Source organism: Pipistrellus kuhlii, unplaced genomic scaffold (genome assembly GCF_014108245.1).
Source record: "Pipistrellus kuhlii isolate mPipKuh1 unplaced genomic scaffold, mPipKuh1.p scaffold_m20_p_11, whole genome shotgun sequence".
NCBI classification, from domain to species: Eukaryota; Metazoa; Chordata; class Mammalia; order Chiroptera; family Vespertilionidae; genus Pipistrellus; species Pipistrellus kuhlii.
In genome coordinates, this window is record NW_023425416.1 from 17,889,972 (window position 1) to 17,902,714 (window position 12,743).

General features: G+C 37.7%; 1 protein-coding gene and 1 non-coding gene across 8 annotated transcripts in view; one reads left to right on the forward strand and one right to left on the reverse strand.

Moving 5' to 3' along the window:
• GRM7 (glutamate metabotropic receptor 7) overlaps positions 1–12,743 on the forward strand; it is a 736,691-nt gene that overhangs the window by 380,969 nt on the left and 342,979 nt on the right. The gene's annotated exons all lie outside the window — the stretch shown is intronic.
• Positions 4,244–4,350, reverse strand: LOC118715834. The gene has a single exon (XR_004986978.1). It is a non-coding gene; the product is annotated as a U6 spliceosomal RNA (small nuclear RNA).

The following is a 12,743-nucleotide window of genomic DNA, read 5'->3' on the forward strand; positions in this document are numbered from 1 at the left end:
TTTGTCTTAGGCATGTTGCTATACTGTGTCTATGAATAGAATGGACTGAAGAAGGGAGGGTGGGCAGATCAGAGGCATGAGGATATTTGTGTGAAGAATTGAATTATAGCATCTTATCTTTAATCTTGTGGTATTTAAACTTGCCATTATGGGCCTTGAGCAATATAGTGGTAAGAAGAATGAAGATAAATCTACAAGCTAGATATCTAAGGAGATCTGAGAATAATTAAGTTGGAGTTGCTTTCTATGTATACAGTCCCAGATTTTGAGTCATAAGTGGTCTCTTATTTCATAGGATAGGTGCTATGATTTCACTTAACTGGCCACCAATCATTTTCTAACCAGCAAAGATATAAACCAACAAGAAAATATATGTTCTGTTTTCAAGGTACTGTCTGATGCCCTAGTTCACATGTGTCAAACACAAGGCCCGCGGGCCAAATCCGTCCCGCCAGGCCTTGCAATGTGGCCCGCACCGCGCTGTCATCACTGCACTCTGCTGCGTTTCCATCACAATGACAGTTTATGACTGTTCAGTAAACCATTCGGCCTGCGATTTAGGCTGGATTTTAGATTTTGGCCCCTTCTCTGATTGAGTTCGACACCCCTACGCCTAGTTCATTGAACACTCACAGATAATAGCATAATCTCTAGAACATCCCACCTACTTGAATTTTTGGCTATTTTTAATTCTAATCTATTTATGCTAGTGATATGTACATAGACCCATAATTGTGGTGGGGTGCTTCTCCTTTTTCCACGTCCTGCATGGAAAAGGAGAAGGACAGGTTCCTGAGTGGAGAAGCTGGGGATTAAGAAATAAAAGAAAGAGACAAGAGGCAAAAATAGATTCATTAAGCTGGGTGCCGGGTGGATGCTGTCACTTTGATGGAGGGACAGTCAACACCCGCCACAGACAACACAGCAAATTTATTGATTTCCAGAGGGGGGTTTAAGGTCAAAGAAATTTTGGATGTGCCCAGGTCCTATTCATTCCCTCATTCCTGGGACTTAGCATATCATGGCCTGGGTAAGTCAAGGTCCTATTCGTTTCTCATTCCAAGCACATGGATAAAGATAAGGAATCAGTACTGATAACAATCTCCAACATTTTGGGAAGCTGTTTCCAGGGGACGGCCATGCTAGTCACCTTGGACCCAGCTGACATTAATTTAAAGGTCATCCATGTGCATTCCCAATGCGCCCTCTACACATAATTACTTAATGCAATTAAAAGTTAGATAAGCCTGTGAAACAAGTGGAAAGAGAAAGAGAGAGATGCTATTAAAAAAAATCAATTTGAATACTTCAAAAATACTTAGTAAAACTTAGTCACTGTTAGTTGTGGGCAAGACAATAGCAAATTTGGAGGGAAATAATAAATACTATGAAAATATTGTACTTAGATAACTGCAACTACCTTAAGTTTTCATTTCACTTTAAATACCACAAGAGTGAATTTTATTATAGTTAATTTATTTTTCCACAATCATGACAGGGAGGCCAATCAGGTGATGTATTAATCATGAGAAATACCTTGATCCTGCATCAGAAGATTGGCAAGTAATTGAATGTATGTTTATATTTTGAATTAAAACATTTAATGATATTAAGTATTTTTAATGATTCATTGCTAAGATGGACATTTTTTTTATTAAATGATAATTTTTTAATTATAAGGTTTCCAATGTACTTTCATGTGGGCTTGTCTTTCTAGGACTTAATTTTCTTATCCGTGATAAAAGATTTCCACCAAATTACCCCTAAGGACCCTCCTAGGAGGAACATTCTAAGGCTGATTATCATTTCTGCCTACCCAGCACCCATTCCCTCTTCTTGCTATAGCCTCACATCTTCACCTTGGGATCTCCACACTCTACTGTCAGCACTTGAGGTTCAGATGGGACTCATTCAAATCTGTGGCTCTGGGAACAGGGACTGAACTCCTCTTGTATTACACCCCTGGCCACCATAAAGATTGTTTTGGAGCAACCCATGGCAGACTATTTTACTAAAACTTTTGAGAAATATGTGTGATATCTCTTTTCCTCCCCTCCCTTCTCCTTTCCTCCCCTCCTCTTCGTTGCATAGAGAGAGCCTGCATGAATCCATCAAAGACTTGAATGCTAGAGAGAAAGGCATCAAATCCAAAGGCATCACTGGGGCCCCTGAACCATAAGGCTGGATCTGGACTTCTCATCTTTATAAACTAACAGACTCCTGTTGTTTGTATACGGTCCTTCAGAGTGAGCTTCTATCCCATGCATCTCAACTGACTTAACAAATATGGCCCACTATTGGACAGCCTTATTCTAAGTATTTCGTTCTTCCCTTTATCTTTTCTGAGTTCCATCCTTTCCAAGTGCTATTTACCTCACAAAGATGTTCCCCTCTTGCTTTTCCTCCCTTCTGTGTCCTTCTCTCATGAAAACTATACATCCTCCAGACCCCACCATACTCCTCATGTGATGCGTTCTTCCCCTCATCACCTCAGCCTTGTTCCTGATCTCACCCTCTCAGGCATACCGTGTCCATTCTGCTTATGGAGCATTTTCATGTACACTCACTTTATTTCTCTATTAGGGAAACACTAACTAGAATCTACATTATGCATTTAAAGATAGCTGGGCAATGCTAATGAAGAGTCCCATCACCCTCCATAAAGCCAATTGTTTGAGGATTGAGCAGACTCTTGAGAAAGAATTTCTAAAGGAAGAATGGTAAAAGGATCTTGACCCAGTAGGAATGTCTTCATTGTCAGAAGGAAGACACAAACTTCCTTCTTCCCAGGCCAATTCCCAATGAATTTACACATGAATTCCACAGGCGACACAGACTTTTCACAAAAGTAGATCTCAGTCCGAATAGATTAAGCTATACTGTGGTAACAAATAAGATCTCAAAAAACCACTATTGCCCTCCATGTAACATAGGCTGTAGCTCCAGGAGTCATTCCTGGGCAGTGGGCCTCCATGTATGTGCTCAGCCTTCTAGGCTATGTCTATGTTATATCACCTCAGTATCAGGACATTCTGCACAACATTGCCCAAAAGGAAGAGAGTGGCATACCCGTGTGCAATCCTTAAATGCTTTAATCTGTGAGGGATGCACATCATTTCTCCTCTCACTTCACTGGTCAAGGCTAATCAAAGCAAGATTTCTCTGTCAGGGCATTTGTGCCTGGAAATGAAGCAGATGTGAATACTGGTGAACCCAGTTTCATGTCCACCTCAGGCTCTAGTTGACTAAACACTTGGTCAGCTCTGAGGACACTAACAACAATGCTTTAGACTTGCTAACAGCTCAGCATATGAAGAGTGGCATTGTCCCCTCTTTTGCCCCAGACCTCTGGACAGCTTTGAGCAGAGCCCAGGCAACAATGTAGAGCAGGGGGGGGCAGTTTCAGTAGAAAACATGGTGCTAGGCAAAGCCATGGCCATGCCACTGTGCCCAGAAAATGCCCATAGGAATATAGCAATGCCTAGAAACAGGAAGCAATGCAGTAGGCTTGCTCCTGAGAACATGTGTGACACCCTTAAGGAGACATTAGCATGAGCCACATAGAAAGTGCCTGTGGGGCTTGGCAGGACATTTTTATTCCTATATGCTAGAAGCGAGGAACCATCCTAGCTACTTCTATGAAAATGCAAACTGGTCACTTGTGACCGACACTCCTGATTGGTCACCAAAGAAGCTGTTCTCTTCTCCTTCTTGGCCAGCAGAAGCCACCACCTGTGAAGGCATAAAATGTCATCTGCTCAGCTAGCCCAACTTCCCTGACTTCAACCAGACCACTAAGGCCCTTCAGGACAGTTTCTGAAAGATTTTCTTGGAAGTACTTTTCTTACTTAAAAAAAAAAAAAAAAAAAAAAGGAATATCGCTGGATTACCAGAGCAATGACATAACCTTTTTTTCCCGAATCCAGGACGCTTTAGAAGTAAAAGAGGGCAGAATTGTGGTTGTCACAGGCAAACGAGGGCACGTGGCCACCCTTGCCACCAGGAGGAAAACTCCTGTCCTCTTTCATATTTTTGTCATGTTTGCTCGGAGGGCAGAACTCTCAGAGCTGCTGCAGACTTCTTAATGATGAAGGAAGGGATGCCAACCCCAGCGGAGAGCAGAGAAGAAAGGTGGAGGGAGCCAGGGCCCATAACGATTGGCTTACAGTGTTGAATGGATCCTTGAATCATCCATCTCAGGATTTCTCTTATGTGAGAAAAATTACTCTTTTATCTTAAAAAAAAAAAAATGGAACGCTTCATGAATTTGCATGTCATCCTTGTGCAGGGGCCATGCTAATCTTCTCTGTATCGTTCCAAGCTTAGTACGTGTGCTGATGAAGCGAGCACTGCTCTGTATCTTTAAGCCACTTTTCAGTCAGATGTTTTGTCAGATGCCCCGAAGATGTCCTGACTGGCACATCTACCTTGGCCACTCCTGTGTATCTGGCACCTGAAGAATGCCCGTAAAATAATAGTCTCAAAAATATTTGTTAAATAAATGGATTTTATAAAATAGTGCTCTTTATTTAAGACTTTATTTTTTTAATTAAGTTTTTTTTGTTCTTAAATTTTTTTATATTTTATTGATCTTTGACAGAGAGGAAGGGAGAGATAGAGAGCTAGAAACGTCGATGATAGAAAAACATCAACCAGCTGCCTCTTGCACACTCCTTACCGAGGATGTGCCCACAACCAACGTACATGCCCTAGACGAGAATTGAACCTGGGACCTTTCAGTCTGCAGACCGATGCTCTACCACTGAGCCAAACCGGTTTCAGCAAGACTTTCTTTTTTAGAGCCACTTGAGGTTTACAATAAAACTGAGAGGGAGGTACAGAGATTCCCCACATGCTCCCTGTTCCCACATACACATGTACATGCATAGTATCTCCTATTATCAGCATTACTCACGTGGTGTGTGTGTGTGTGTGTGTGTGTGTGTGTGTGTGTGTGTTTCACAATCCTACAGTGACACATATTAACTACCCAAAGTTTATAGTTTACGTTAGGGTTCACTCTAAGTATACATGCTTTGGGTTTGGACAAATGTACATATTCATCATTAAAAAGATCAGACAGAGTATGTTCACTGCCCTACAAGTCCTCTCTGTTCTACCTGTGTTCTTCTCGACCACTGCCCTCCTGCCGTAACTACCCCTAGCCCAGCAACCAAAGAACTTTTTACAGTTTCCATAGTTTTGCTTTTTCCAGAACGTCATGTCATTGGAATCATGCAGTATGCACTCCTGTCAGACTGGCTTCTTTCACTTAGTAGTAATATGCATTTCAGTTTCTTCCATGCCAGGATGTAGCACAGTCTACTGATTCATTCACTACTGAAGAACATCTTGGTTGCTTGCAAGTTTTGACAATTACTACTAAAGCAGCTATAAACACAAGTGTGCAGTATGTTGTATGGACATAGGTGTCAATCTCTTTGGGTAAATCCTATGAAACACAATTATTGGATCTTGTGATAGGTTTAGTTGTGTAAGAAACTGCCAAACTGTCACCCCAAGTGGCCGTGTCATTTTATTTCCTCCAGCAATGAATGAGACTTCTGGTTGCTCTGCACACTCACCAACATTTGGTGTGGTCATTGTTCTAGATTTTTGCCATTCTAATAGTTGTGTCTCACTGTCGTTTTAATTTGAATTTCCCTGTTTACATATGATGTGAAACATCTTTTCAAGTGCTTATTTACTATCAGTATATATTATTGGATGAAGTGGCTGTTAAGATCTTTGGCCCATTTTATGAATCAGGTTGTCTGTTTTTGTTGTTATTAATATTCTAAAACTTCTTTGTATAATTTGGGTAACAGTCATTTATCAGATGTGTCTTTTGCAAATATTTTCCCATAGTCTGTGTCTTGTCTGCTAATTCTCTTAATATTTCCTTTCACAGATCAGAACTATTTAATTGCAGTGAACTCAAGCTTACTAAATATTTATGTCATGGATTGTACCTTTGGTGTTCTATTTAAAATAGCATAATTTTACTTATGTCATCTGGATTTCCACTTATGTTATCTTCTAGAAGTTGTATAGGTTATGTTTACATTTAGATTTATGATCTATTTGTGAAGCGTATGTGTCTAGATTCATTTTCTTTACATGTAGATGTCCAGCTATTCCAGCATCATTTGTTGAAGAGATCGTCTTTGCTCTCTTGTATTGCCTTTGCTTCTTTGTCAAAGATCAGTTGACATATTAATAAGGGTCTGTTTCTGGGCCCTCTATTCTGTTCCATTGATTTATTTGTTTATTATTTCTCAGATACTGCATTGTCTTCATTACCATAGTTTTATAGTAATTATTTTTTTTGTGTGTGTATGGTCATAGCTGTTTTATTATTTATTTATGTTTTGCTCAATCCCTCCTCATAACCCCCAGAACCCCCTAAACTCCCTTCCACAACTGTCATCCTGTTCTCTTCTGTGAGTCTGTCTGTTTTGCTTGTTAGTTCATTGTGTTCATTGGATTCCACATATGAGAAAATCATACGGTGCTTGTATTTCTGAGACTGGCTTACTTCCTGTGCTCTCTAGGTCCATCCATGCTGTCCCAAAGGGTAGGATTTCCTTTCTTTTATGGCCAAGTGGTATTCCATTGTGCAAATGCACTCATTTACTGATGGACACTTGGGCTGTTTCTAAATCTTGACTATTGCACATGATGCTGCAACGAACATAGGGTGAATATAATCTTTCTTATAATTTGTGTTTCAGCTTTCTTCAGGTAAGTTCCCAGAAATGGAATTGCTGGGTCATAAGGCAGTTCCATTTTTAATTGTAGAAAACAGTGTGGAGTTTTACAGTAATTCTTAACGTTAGGTAGCATCAGTCCTCCAACTTGTATTTCTCCTTTAATATTGTATTTGCTCTTCTGAATCTTTTGCTTCTCTGTATAAACCTTAGAATTTTGTTAATATCTATAAAATAACTTGTGGGAATTTTGTTTGCAGTTACATTGTATCTTTAGATCAAGTTAGAGAAAACTGTCATCTTGACAATATTGAATCTTCCTCTTCCTGATTATTGGCTATCTCTCCATTTACCTAGTTGTTCTTTGATTTCATTCATCAAAATTTTGTAATTTTCTAAATAGATATTTTACATATTTAGCTAGTTACATACCTAAGTATTTCATTTTTGGGGTGCTAATATATGTTATTGTGTTTTAATTTCAAATTCCACTTGTTTCTTATTGTTACATAGTAAAGCAATTGGCTTCTGGATACTTACTTTGTACCCTATAATTTTGTTATTAGTTGCAGGGGTTTCTGCATTTTGTTTTATTTTATTTTTGGTTGATTTGTTTTTCTGTTTTCTGCATAGATGATCATGCCATCTGAGGACAGGACCATTTTCTGTTTTCTCCCCAACCTATATAACTTGTACTTACTTTTAGCTGTTGTTGTTGCCTTACTGCATTAGCAAGGACTTTTACTTTAATGCTGTGGTGAGAGGAAACATCCTAAAGGAAAGCTTTAAGTTTCTCACTATTAAGTAGAATGTTAGCTGTAGGGTTTTCTTGTAGATATATGCTTTTTAAAAAACAATTGGGTAAGTCAGATTACCATAGGATGAAAATTCAGGTAGTCTCAAGAAAGATGTTTACCTTCACACTATATGCCTGTATTTAATACCACATGTGCTATTTTGTTAAAATTTTACTAAAACTTAAGCCATTTCATAATTTTTTATACGAATTATAAATTATATAAAATATTCAAGTAAAGATTGTTTTTGAAAGAAAAATATAAGCTAGGGAATGCTCTTACAATTGTAAAGTCAGTATAGCTTGTGGTTCATTGATTGACAAAAATTGAAAAAGAGAGATGAGAGAGAAATTTAATATTTTAAGCAAATACACTATCATGTTGAAATTTGAAATCTATAAATATTTATAACTTAATTTAAATTTTGATTTAAAAAGCAGAATGCCAAAATGTCTTAAAACATTTTTCAGACCTAGAAAATATGACACCACTAATATTTAGGGATTCACTGAATTAGCACGTCCTACACTGTATAGATTCCTTCCTTAATATAAATCATGCCATTATGTATTCTTTGTCCATGAGAGAAGCGATTGGGTGTATAGTGTATGCTCAGAGTAACAGACTGTTCGTCAAACTATGTCACCAGCAACTTTTCTCCCTGAGTCATCACATTCAGAAACTTCTACTTCATAAATACCCACTCTGGATTGTATTCACTGTCCTCACATCATCTTTCATGTTTTTGTTTTTTGTTTTGTTTTTTTAATCACAGAATTATAGGTAATAGGTTGTTGAATGTGGAAGAGTTCTCTTATTTTTACTTTCATTCAGTTAACAAATGATGACAGTCTACTATCTGTCAGGCAGTGACTACGGGCTGATAATGAAAACAGAAATATCCTGCCCTCATAGAGATTATGTTCTAGCAGAGCGAAACAGGTAATAGTCAATAAGCACAATAAATATACAATTAATAAAGAATGTTAGCTGATGGTAAGTGGTATAAATTATCTCCTTATTGATATTCTCCTTTTTTATTTGTTATTGTACAATTTTCTTTAGTACTTTGTCCAGGATTTCTGTTATGTCTCTGAACATATTTAAGACAGTTGATTTAAAGTATTTTACTAATAAGTCCAATATCTGGGATTCCCTATGTGATGGGTTTGTCATTTTTTTAATGTGTTATAATTTCTTATTTCTTTGTATGCTTTATGATTTTTTATAAAATAATTGGAAATTTACTTATTATAATGTGGTAACTCTGGAAATTAGATTCTCCTTTCTCCCCAGAGTTTGATATTCTTGATTATTGAAGACTATAAGATTGGTTGTTTGTTTTGTGAATTATCCAAACTTGAAAAAACCTCCTTGTTATGTGTAGTCACTGGAGTTTCTGCCCTGTTGACTTGTATCAGCTAGTGTTTCACAGAGATTTCCTTGAACACTAGGAGTGAAAACAAAATCAAAAACTAAACAAACACACACACACACACACAATATATATATATATATATATATATATATATATATATATATATATATATATATATCATGATAAATTAGTTCATTAGTGTTTCCATAAACTGGGTGGCTTAAACAATAGAAGTGTATTGCTTCACAGTTCTGGAGACTAGTGTCCAAGGTCAACGTGTTGTCAGGGTTATTCCTTCTGATGGTTATGAGAAGAAAATCTGACCCATGCTTGTATACCTTCTGATGATTATCTGAAAATGTTTCCTATTCCTTGGCTTGCCTTCTGTCTGTGTGTTCTTCTTGTCTGTCTCTCTGTCCCAATTTTCTCTTTTTACAAGGACACCAGTCATGTTGGATTAGGGTCCATTCTAAAGACCTCATTTTAGCTAATTATATCTGTAACTAGAGGTCTCGTGCACAAATTCATGCCTGGGTGGGGTCCAGCCAGCCCACCCTGATCAGGGCCGATGGGGCTGGAGGGAGGGGACACAGGAGGTTGTCCCTGATCAGGGTGAGGGGGGCCAATTGGGGTTGGTGCCAGCTGGGAGAAGGGGCCAAGGGCTGTTGGATGGCTGACCCCACCCCCTGGTCAAACTCCCAGTTGAGAAGACAATTGGCATATTAGCTTTTTGTTATATAGGATGTCTCTATTTCCAATTGAGGTTACATTTGAGGTACTGGGCTTTAGGACCTCATATAAATTTTGATGGGGACTCATTTCAACACCTATCTCTCAATCTTTGTGGTTTGACTCTGTTCTGGGATATTCCTTCAATCTAAACCAGTCTGTTTACTATTCTGCCTTAGCCTTCACTTTCTGTTTGGGCTGAGCCTAGACATTAGCCAAAGATGAGAGCTTAAATCCTCTCCAGTCTTTTCGGAGCATCTATCTGCTTTGGTTCTACTTGTGGCTTTCTACATCCCCCAGTTAATCCAGGAACCTTTGAATGGCCTAATTTTTGTAACAAATTCTCTTTTCACATTCTCTTTCCAGGCTTTAGATTGCCTATTGTATTTTTCAATGATAATATCTTGTACAAAGTGAATGTGCATTTTTCATTACCTTATCATATCTATGAACAACTCTTACTTTTTTCCCCCATCCTGAATGAGTTATAATTTAAGCAGACAAATAAATAAATTAAAAAAAACAAACAAACAGGGACAACTGTTTTGTTTTAATCCTTCAATAACCCCAAAAAGATTCGAAAAGAGAAACGTAATACTTTTCTAATAATGTCTGCTTGGCTGGGTCCCCAGAATCAAGAACTCATCTCACTCGAGGAATGAGGCTGACATCCTCTGGCCTTCAAGATTGCCATTGAGAAAGTGACCAGTTCATATGCCACTTTTCCATTCTTTCCAGCACATTAACTATTTATTGACTTATCACAGGGAAAAGGAAACATCTTGTATCTGTTTTCATCATTAAAGAATGTTGACTTGGTCCCGTGCCTGGATGAAAGCAGTTAAATCAAGACCAAGATTAAGATTTCCCTTATTTGCTAGCACTGGGTCATCCCAGGAGCACACAAACACAGCTGTGGGCCATGAAGAGCTGCATCTAGAAGAGTTAAAAAGTGCTGCTCTGGATTGGGCATATAGTAAACAATAAGACGGAGCACTTGAAACCATTAAATGCAGGGCCGACTATGAAAGCAAAGCAGTATCGAGAATTTAAAGGACCATTAAGTTAGCCAAATGGATAGCTGGAAGAAAGATCACTTATAAAAATTGGGAGGTTGAAAGGGCCTCTTTAATGTGCTTTAACAAAAATTGGATGCTTGATAATCTTTTCATATTTAGATAAGAGGGAGAAAAGCCCTCAAATTCAAAGATGGGTTTTTTCGGGCTCAGTATGTTCATGATATTGGATGTGTGCTATTAGTTTAATTGGGGTTTTAGTTAAAATGACCTTCTTCTAACTTTAAGTATAAACATTTTTTTCCTCAGTCAGTTGCAAATGAGGATGTTTTGCACATAGTTCCTTAACAACTAAGTCTACTGTGCTGCTTGTAATTTGACTTAGAAAATTACTTCCCTAACCTCTTAATGCTCTATCCTCCTTAATATTACTAAGAGGGCCCACTGCTTTTCTTATTATTCACAATTCAGGCAAAAATAGTAGTTAGTCCTTTTGGATTTTAGCAAGTATTGCCACACGTTATAAGCCATTTCCTACCTGTTTTGACATTTTGAAATCCCTTATTTAAACCTATCTTCAACAAACTTTAGTTGAGTACAGCCCCAAAATTCTGATAGGTTCTAGGGACAAGAGGTAAGATACTTTCCTTGTATTAAAAGAATACATAGTGTAGTTAAGGAATCAGATGAAAAATATCAGAGCTTTATAATATCAGAGGCTGATTTGTGATAATAGAGATATGTTCAAGGGCTTACAAAAACACCAATAGGCAGAGGGCATTCAGTGATAAAAACAGGTTACATGTGAGTTAATCCCTTAAAGCACAAACAGCAAGTGACTACTAAATAAAAGGTGGAGGGGCTCAATGTAGTAAGACAGCATTTACAAAGGGCAAACAGAATGTCAGCATGTTAGAATACAGAGTATGAAGGAGTTTGAATGAATGGTGGGGAGGCTGGCAAGAACCAAAAAAAAAACCAACCCCACTAGGCCCGGCTAGCACGGCTCAGTGGTTGAGTGTTGGTCTATGAACCAGGAGGTTCTATGAACCAGGAGTATTGACCTATGAACCAATCAGGGCACATGCCCACGTTGCAGGCTCCATTCCCAGTGTAAGGCATGCAAGAGGCAGCTAATCAATGACTCCCTCTAATCATATATATTTCTATCTTTCTCTCCCTCTCCCTTTCTTTCTGAAATCAATAAAAAAAAACTATTAAAAACCAAAAACAAACAAAACAAAACAAAAATCACAGCCTCCTAGATTGCTTTTTTGAGAATCTATAGCAAAAAGGACCAATCTTTATATTTATTATATCAGTTCAGGATTTGATATGAATGTAAAGCTGAGACTGATCTTTCTTAGATATTTTATAGACACCAGAATTTGTCCAAAGAGAGTCAAGTCTTTCTTAGATATCTGATGGACACCAGCGTTTAGCCTATGTTGGAGCAATGGAGTCTAGAACTGACTTGATATTTTAAAGTATTTAGATTCCGCCTGCCTGAAGCTTACTAGTACATTTTACACAAGTCCCAAGATTCCTTAACATGTCATGACTGAGGAAATCACTGACTTACAGTACACCATTTTTGTTTTATCACTGATCTTGTGCATTTCCTGATTTAAAATATATCAATTTCCTGATTTATTTTTATATACTATTGCCTTGCCTTGTTATTTAAAATGTAGATCTTAAACACAGCACTCAGAAACTGAGTAACCATCACACAAATCAAGACAATATTTTCATCAAACCAGATAAATTCTTAGTTCCATTTTTTGTCATTAATCTTCCCATCCTCAAAGAGATTAATGTTGTCTTCCTTTTCCTGCATATAAATAGATGATTATTTATCTCATAGTAGATCAATTTTGCTTGTTTGAACTTTATAGAATTATATATGCATACATGGAATCATACTGTGTGTGTGTGTGTGTGTGTGTGTGTGTGTGTGTGTGTGTGTCTGATTTCTTGACTCATGTTTGGGGATTTGATCATTCCTGTTGCACAGTAATTTTTTTCTTTTTATTGCTATGTGACATTCCATTGTACAAATACAACGCAATGTGTTCATCCATTGATGCAACATAAACTTTTATTTTACAGG